At 39.5% G+C, this 8912-nt stretch overlaps 1 protein-coding gene across 3 annotated transcripts in view; it reads right to left on the bottom strand.

The window, feature by feature from the left end:
• STIM1 (stromal interaction molecule 1) overlaps positions 1–8912 on the bottom strand; it is a 240585-nt gene that overhangs the window by 62364 nt on the left and 169309 nt on the right. The gene's annotated exons all lie outside the window — the stretch shown is intronic.

Genomic DNA, 8912 nt, shown 5'->3' with positions numbered 1-8912 from the left:
GGCATGAGCCACCACACCTGGCCCACCATTATATTTAATGGTGAAAGACTGAATGTTTTCTAAGACCAGAAATGGCCGGGCGTGATGGCTCACACCTGTAATCCCAGCACTTTGGGAGGCCAAGGCGGGCGGATTACGAGGTCAGGAGATCGAGACCATCCTGGCTAACACAGTGAAACCCCGTCTCTATTAAAAATACAAAAAAAATTAGCCAGGCGTGGTGGTGGGCACCTGTAGTCCCAGCTAATTGGGAGGCTGAGGCAGGAGAATGGCACGAATCCAGGAGGCAGAGCTTGCAGTGAGCCAAGATCGTGCCACTGCACTACAGCTGGGTGACAGGGCGAGACTCCGTATCAAAAAAAAAAAAAAAAAAGATTAGAAATGAAACATGGATAGCTGCTCACCTCATTTCTCTTCAACACTGTACTAGAAATACTATCCAAGGCAATCAGGTAAGAAAAAGGAAAAAAAAAGCATCAGATTCGAAAAGAAGTAAAACTGTCTTTATTGGCAGACAAACATTATTGTCTATGGAAAAGTGATGAAATCTACTAAGTGAGTTTAGCACTTCATAGAATATAGATTTTTAGTTTAGAATATAAAATCAATATATAAAAATCAATTACATTTCTGTATGTAAGCAACAATCAGAAATTATTTTAAAATACCATTTGCATAGTAAATTTTGTTATATGTATTTTACCATGATTTTAAAAAAATATCATATACAACAGCATAAAAAACTATGAACTACTTAGTGATAAATCTGACAAAAGACGGGAAAGTTCTATACACTGAAGACTAAAAAATAATACTCAGAGAAACTGTATCTCCTAAATAAATGGAGAGATGTACTTTGTTTATGGGTTGAAAGAACATCAGTATTTTGAAGATGTCAGCTCTCTCAAACTCATCTACAGATTCAATGCAATCCTATTCAAAGTCTCACCAGGCATTTTTGTAGAAATTGACAAGTTTATTCAAGGACCTGAAACAGCCAAAACAACTTGAAAAAGAAGAAATAAGTTGGAGGGCTAACACTACCTGACTGAAATAATTATTATAATTTTATGGTAATCAAAATAGCATGGTACTGGCATAAAGACAAATAGATCAGTGTATCATAATAGAGAGTCCAAAAGTAAACTCACACTTATACAAACAACTTGAGGCGTTTTTTGTTTGTTTGTTTTTTAGAAACAGGTTCTTGCTATGCTGCCCCGGCTGGACTCTAACTCCTGGGCTCAAGCAGTTTTCACCCACCCCCAACCTCAGCCACCTGAATAGCTGGGACTACAGTGTGTGCTACTGCACTCAGCTTAAACAACTGATTTTTGGCAAAAGATGAGAGATGAGGCAATGTAATGGAGAAAAGAATAGCATTTCAACAAACAGTTCTAGAACAATTGGGACCATGTGTAAGCACAATAAAGAACTAAGTTCCATACTTCACACCACATATAAAAATTAATACAAAATGAATTATAGACATAAATGTAAAACATAAAACTACAAAACTTCTAGAAAGAAACAGAAAGAATCTTTGTGTGATCCTGGGTTAGGCAAAGATTTATTAGATACAATACCAAAAGCATGATCTATTAAAAAACAAATTGATAAACTGGACTTCATCAAAATTACAACTTTCTGCTCTTCAAAAGACACTGTGAAAAGAATGATAGAAAAAGCCACAGATTTGGAGAAAATCTTAGCAAAGTATATATTTGATAAAAGACTTAAACGGAGAATATATAAAGAATTCTCAAAACTCGATTTAAAAAAAAACAGTAAAAAGCAGACAAAAGATTTAACAGATACTCTACCAAAAAGAGATATGAATGGAAACATGTACATAAAAAGATGCTCAACATTATTAGTCATTAGGCAAATACAAAATAAAACCATGATCATTATACTATCAAAATGGCTAAAATTAAGTAGACCGACCATACCAAGTGTTTGCAAAGATGTGGAAGAACTGAAAATGTCATATACTGCTGATGGGAATATAAAAAATACAACTATTTTAGAAAACAGTTTGACAGTTTCTTAAAAACATATACCTACCATATGATCTAGTCATTCCACTCCTAGATATTTACCTAAGAGAAAAGAAAATATATGTCCATACAGACTTGCATGTGAATGTTCATAGCAGCTTTATTTGTAATAGCCAAAAACTAAAAGCAGCTCAATGTCTCCCAGTAGGCAAATAGGTAAATAAATTGTGGTATGTCTCTACAATGGACTACTACTAAGCAATAAAAAGGAGTTAACTATTTACACATGCAAAACATAAATGAACCTCAAAATAGTTACACTGAGTGAAAGTGGCCAGATTATTTTTTAAAAGTACATATTATATAATTCCATTTACATAAAACTGTAGTAAATGCAAACTAATCTATGGCAGAAAGCAGATCAGTGGTTGCTGGGGGAGCAGGGACTACAAAGGGCTATGAGAAAACTTTTAGGGGTGATGAGTATATTCACTATCTTTAATGCAGTGATGGTTTCACAATTGTATACATGTATCAAAATCTTAAAAATAGTAAACTTTAGAGATTTACACCTTTTTGTATGTCAGTTGCAACTCAATAAATATCTTTTTAAAAAGGTAATGAAGTTGAGCTAAGGCAGTATCATAGGAGATGCACATAAGATATATTAAACAGGTAGAACCCTCAGGTGAGAGATACTCAGTTTTGTTATTTATTAAATGGGAATACAAGTAAAATCTTTTATCCTCAAGAGTCTGTTTAAAATAAATATAAAACAACTGTGATAAATGTCACTACATGGATGCTAGTTGTTTTTATTATCAGGAAAAAAAAATTATCTGAAAGAATGTAAGGGGAAAGAAAAAGCCAACTGTATGATTCTTCCAAAAAATACAGCAGCAAACAACTAATGTCTTAGGTTTTTGACTAAATGACTTGATGATTCACTTAGAAAAATAATTTTTAAATGACTAAAAGAAAATAATAAACATATCTCTCATTGGGTTTATGTAAAAGCAAAAACGGGCTGCCAACTCTTTCATATGGATCTGACTTTTGAAATGGTTTAGACAGAAGTCTGATGCCACCTGACCTCCCTGTGTTGTGTCAACAGAGAGGTCAGCAGCTCTGCTGGGTGTTTTTTTTTATTTTTTATTTTATTTTATTTTTTATTTTTTGAGATGGAGTTTTGCTCTTTTACCCAGGCGGGAGTGAAGTTGCGATCTCAGCTTACTGCAACCTCCGTCCCCTGGGTTCAAGCGATTCTCCTGCCTCAGCCTCCCGAGTACCTGGGATTATAGATGCCCACCACCACACCTGGCTAATGTTTGTATTTTTAGTAGAGACAGGGTTTCACCATGTTGGCCAGGTGGGTCTTGAACTCCTGACCTCAAGTGATCCACCCGCCTCAGCCTCTCAAAGTGCTAGGATTACAGGTGTGAGCCACCACACCCAGCCTGGATGTTCTTTCTAAAGGCTTCCTAGCTCTCCAGTACAGTAAGTCCTCAATGAATGTCATCAATGGATTGTTGGAAACTGCAACTTTAAGCAAAACCATGTATAACAAAACTAATTTTACCAGAAGCTAACTAATATAATCAAGGGTGAAGTTCCTATGGCATATTTCTGGTCACAAAAACATCACCAAACTTACAAATAAAGACCAAAACACTTCTAATATTACACAATGAAATAAATGTGACCTGTATATACATTTAAGGAAGATTAAAACAAGTAAGATAATTATTTACCTTCTTATTTCAGTTCAAGGTTGAGAGTGGCTGGAGCCTATCCTGGGCAGCTCAGGGTGCCAGGTGGGAACCAACCCTGAATCAGATGCCATTCCATTGCAGGGCACACACACACACACACCACATACACACACACATACTCTCTCTCTCTCTCTCTCTCCTCTCTCTCCCTCTCCCTCACTCAGACTGGGACCATTTATACATGCCAATTCACCTAAAGTGCATATCTTCGAGATGTGGAAGGAAACTGATGTACCTGCAGAAAGCCCATGCAGACATGGAGAGAATGTGCAAACTCCACACAGAGACAGTGGCCCCAGTCAGGAAGCAATTTTTTATTTTCATCAGCATTATAATCAAACAAGGTTGAATGAAGTGACATTATTCAGGAACCTGCTGTACTACTCCACTGCTTCCTGCAGAGAAATTCTGTCATCCAAAGAATAGCACAGACAAAAAAGGAGATCTGTGAACTTATTTACTGTAATGTTTATTTTCTTTCTTTCTTTCTTTCTTTTTTGAGATGGAGTTTCGTTCTTGTTGCCCAGGCTGGGGTGCCGTGGCACGATCTCGGCTCACTGCAACCCCCGCTTTCCAGTTTCAAGCGATTCTCCTGCCTCAGCCTCCCGAGTAGCTGGGATTACAGGTGCTCATCACCATGCCCAGCTAATTTTTTTTGTATTTTTAGTAGAGATGGGGTTTCACCATGTTGGCCAGGCTGATCTTGAACTCCTGACCTCATGATCTGCCCACCTCAGCCTCCCAAAATCCCTCAGCTGGGATTACAGGCATGAGCCACCGTGCCTGGCCTGCAATGTTTATTTTCTACCAGGCTTTTGGAAACAAAAACTTGTAAACAACTACTGTGGCAAAGTCCACAGGCACACTAGACTACCAGGTTCTTTTGCTTTTAGCTGCAATCATATTTCATAGAATCAAAGATTGATAGTTAGGAACTCTTGATTCATAAAAATGAGGAAATAAATTATTACTTAAGAAGTATTGGTCAGGTGTGGTGGCTACCGCCTGTAACCCCAGAACTTTGGGAGACTGAGACGGGAGGATCACCTGAGGTCAGGAGTTCGAGACCAGCCTGGTCCAACATGGTGAAACCCCGTCTCCGCTAAAAATACAAAAATTAGCCAAGCATGGTGGTTCACGCCTGTAATCCCAGCTACTCTGGAGGCTGATGCAGGAGAATCTCTTGAACTTGAGAGGCAGAGGTTGCAGTGAACCGAGATCATTCCACTGCACTCCAACCTGGGCAACAGAGTGAGACTCCATCTCAAAAGAAAAAGAAAGAAAAAGCAAAAAAGAAATTTTCATCAGGCACAGTGGCTTATGCTTGTAATCCCAGCATTTTGGGAGACTGAGGCAGGTGGATCACTTGAGATTAGGAGTTTGAGACCAGCCTAGCCAACATGGCAAAACCTCATCTCTATTAAAAATACAAAAATTAGCTGGATATGATGGTGCACGCTTGTAATCCCAGCTACTCGGGAGGCTGAGGCAAAAGAATCCTTGAACCCGGGAGTCAGAGGCTGCAGTGAGCCAAGATCATGACACTGCACTCCAGCCTGGGCTACAGAGTGAGACTCTGTCTCAAAAAAAGAAATATACTTTGTTTGGCAGATAGCATCATTTAAAATCTAGTGTCCAGGAAAGGAAAAGAGAAGCAGTAATGATGCACTTTGGTTAGAAAAAATGAAAGCCATGCTCTAGAGGAGAATTCCCTTAGGTCAGTGCCTCCCATCATTCCTCTCTAAAAATGACACTGTTATTGTTTCCAATGGCTCAAATATGCAAACAGTAATTCTATTTCTCAAGGATTCTACAAAATCTACCCAGCCACCCTTCCTTTAAAGAACTGCCACTCCTCTAACCTCATATGATCCTGCAGGGGCTGGAAATCGCAGCTCTCTCCAAACCCTACACACACACTCCCACTATCACCACCCTATTTAAATCTGTAATCCACACTATGCCAATCTGATTCTTCTCTTGTCATATGTGACTCTTGAGCAAAGACACTTAGAAATAAAAAGTGAATAAAGCTGAGTCATATGCAAGTAGCTAATTAGAAAAGGCCAATCCCCCAGGCACGGTGGTTCACGCCTGTAACCCCAGCAGTTTGGGAGGCTGAGGTGGGCGGATAACAAGGTCAAGAGATTGAGACCATCGTGGCCAACCAACATGGTGACACCCCGTCTCTACTAAAAATACAAAAATTAGCTGGGCATAGTGGCGCACGCCTGTAGTCCCAGCTGCTCAGGAGGCGAGGCAGGAGAATTGCTTGAACCTGGGAGGCGGAGGTTGCAGTGAGCTGAGATTGCGCCACTGCACTCCAGCCCGGGTGACAGAGTGAAACTCGGTCTCAAATGAAAAAAAAGAAAAGAAAGAAAAGGCCAATCCCCTAGTCTCTGCTGCTGGATTTCCTGGAGTGGCCCTCATTCTTGGTCCTTCTTCAACCCTGCTTTACCAGTTCTTCCATACTTAATTATTCAATGTTGTATAATAAAGAATTTGGCAGATCTTTGTCCGGTGTTACTAGGAGGTACCCAATGAACTTTTGGAATATTCCCAGTGATAGGAATGTCTTTTTTTGGGTCCCTTGGATTACACATGAGTTCAGGCTAATAAGATGACTCAGGATGGGGGTTGGTCACTAAAAAAATCAACCACGTGACTAGAGCATTGGGGGCCCTGAGCCAGGTGATACCAATCCAACCTTTATGGAGAAAAAGGGAGCTGGAAATTAAGTTCAATCATGTGCCTAATAATTTAATCAAACTTGCCTATGTAATGAAACCCTAAGAAAAATACTGAACACCAAAGTTCAGTTGAGTTTCCTGACTGGCAAACACTCCAATGTGCTGGAAAAGCAGATGTGTCCTGATTCCACAAGGAGAGGACACAAAAGTGCCATATTCAGGCCTCTCCCAGATCTTGCCCTATAAATTTCTTCTTTTGGCTGGTTCTGATTTGTAACTTTTATAATAAAATTGTGATCATACGTATAGGGCTTTCCTGAATTCTCGGAGTAGTCCTAGTTAATTATCGAACCTGAGAAGGCCATGGTAATACATGAATTGTAGCCAGCTGGTCAGAAGTGCAGGTGACCTGGGAACAGCTTGAAATTATGGCTGATGCCTGAAGTGAGAGTAATCTTATTGGGGGCTGTGAACTTGTGAAGTCTGTGCTAACTCTATATAATCATAATATCTATACTTCATATGGTTTCTGTGAGAAATAAATAAGTTAATATATGTAAAACATTTAGAAACAGTGCCTAGCACATGTTAAATACTATATAAATGTTAAAGTAGTTTTTCAGTTGTTGTTGTTGTTGTTGTTGCTGCTGCTGTTTTTATTACTAAAGTCCAGAGTTGGCTAAGATAGAGATTAGAAAACTTTTCTGCTAAGATCTATATAACACAGAGAAAAGATTGGCTCCCAACATTAGTCAGAAAAATGTTAACAATGCTAATCACACAGATGGCACTGACACTAGCCAGCTAATGTTCTGAACACAAATGACCACTGCTGACATCTACATCATCTAGCTAAACTCAGAACAGCTAGTTTGAGCCAGTGCCAGAATATTACATGCTTTTTGTAGCCCTGGAAATCATCACTCCAGAGAGATTAGGGGCCTTTCTCTGAATAATGAAGCAAATTATTGGGAGGAAGAGGACATATAAAAATTCTCACTTTTAGTCTGTCGAACCACCAAGTATAACACACACTGAGCAAATTCTTTATTTTTTTTATTTTTTTTATTTTTTTTTAAGACGGAGTCTCGCTCTGTCGCCCAGGCTGGAGTGCAGTGGCACAATCTCGGCTCACTGCAATCTCTTATACACATCTAGATGTGTATAAGAGACAGTCTCCTGCCTCAGCCTCCCGAGTAGCTGGGACTACAGGTGCATGCCACCACGCCCGGCTTTTTTTGTATTTTTTCAGTAGAGACCGGGTTTCACCGTGTTAGCCAGAATGGTCTCAATCTCCTGACCTCATGGTCCACCCACCTTGGCCTCCCAAAGTGCTGGGATTACAGGCGTGAGCCACAGCGCCCAGTCACACTGAGCAAATTCTGAAAGGGTACATATATATCATTTCTCATCTTAGCTGTGAACCACATCACTGTGCACTGAAATGCTTTTCTCCACTTGTGGTTAATGAGGACTCTCCCCTAAAAAACCTCACTCCATTGTCTTTCATTTTCCTATAATTTAGAATACACTGGAAGTGTTCCAAATAGTTGCTAAGTCCAAAAATAAAGTCCTTACGAGAAAACTGCCTGGAGCTGTTTTCTAGCATTATGATTTAGTCCCTCTGTTTCTGCCCTCTCACTTTCCTTTCCTAGATACTTCTACGTGAGCTTTCAGAGAAGGCCAGAATGCTCTCCCTGCCATCTTTAATTCTAAGTTCCTACTTTTGAAACCCACTCTTAAAAACCAGCCACCCTGTCCTCACGTTATTAGAGAAAAATAAGAAATCCAAAACTAAATGATGCTAATGGAAGATTTTTTTCCTGGTACTGCTGGTGAAGTTCTAAAGCTCATGTCACTGCTTGACCTTCATCAGTAGACAGCCTGCGTTGCTCAAGAGCTATTAAAGAAAAGCCCCCAGAAGGAACTCAGCTTCCAAAGATATCCAGGAAGCTCTCTCCCACAGCTGCCTAATTTTTCTTCTACACTGATAAAACATAGAGTTAACAGGAAGTATCAGCCTGTCCATCCCATAATCAGGATTAGAATCCAGGTCTTCCTGCTTCACATTTAATGCTCTCCATCTACAATATAGATTACCCCTTTCAGATCTCAAACTCTATAAGCCTAAATTAAAATGTAAATAAAAATAGAAACTGCCTCATTCCTGCCAAAACTAGTCTTCTCTACCCTAGACTAATGCTTTCAACCAAGAGGGTATTGAAAAGCATCGGCTACAGAGCTGAAGTTCTAGGCCAAAGTTCTGGCTCCACTAAATGCATGATAATGACAAGTAACTTTATACAAATAGGCCTAAGGTTCCTCAAATAAAAACCAGGGATCCTGATAGTTACTTACATTTAACCCTGTTAGCATCAGAACCTGCCCTAAGAGATCCTGAGAAGAGAGATTGTTTCTAGTCTTATAATGTTATCTGTGCCCTAGCCATA

Source organism: Mandrillus leucophaeus, unplaced genomic scaffold (genome assembly GCF_000951045.1).
Source record: "Mandrillus leucophaeus isolate KB7577 unplaced genomic scaffold, Mleu.le_1.0 Scaffold432, whole genome shotgun sequence".
In the NCBI taxonomy this organism is placed as follows: Eukaryota; Metazoa; Chordata; class Mammalia; order Primates; family Cercopithecidae; genus Mandrillus; species Mandrillus leucophaeus.
This window is presented reverse-complemented; position numbering and strand designations above follow the sequence as displayed.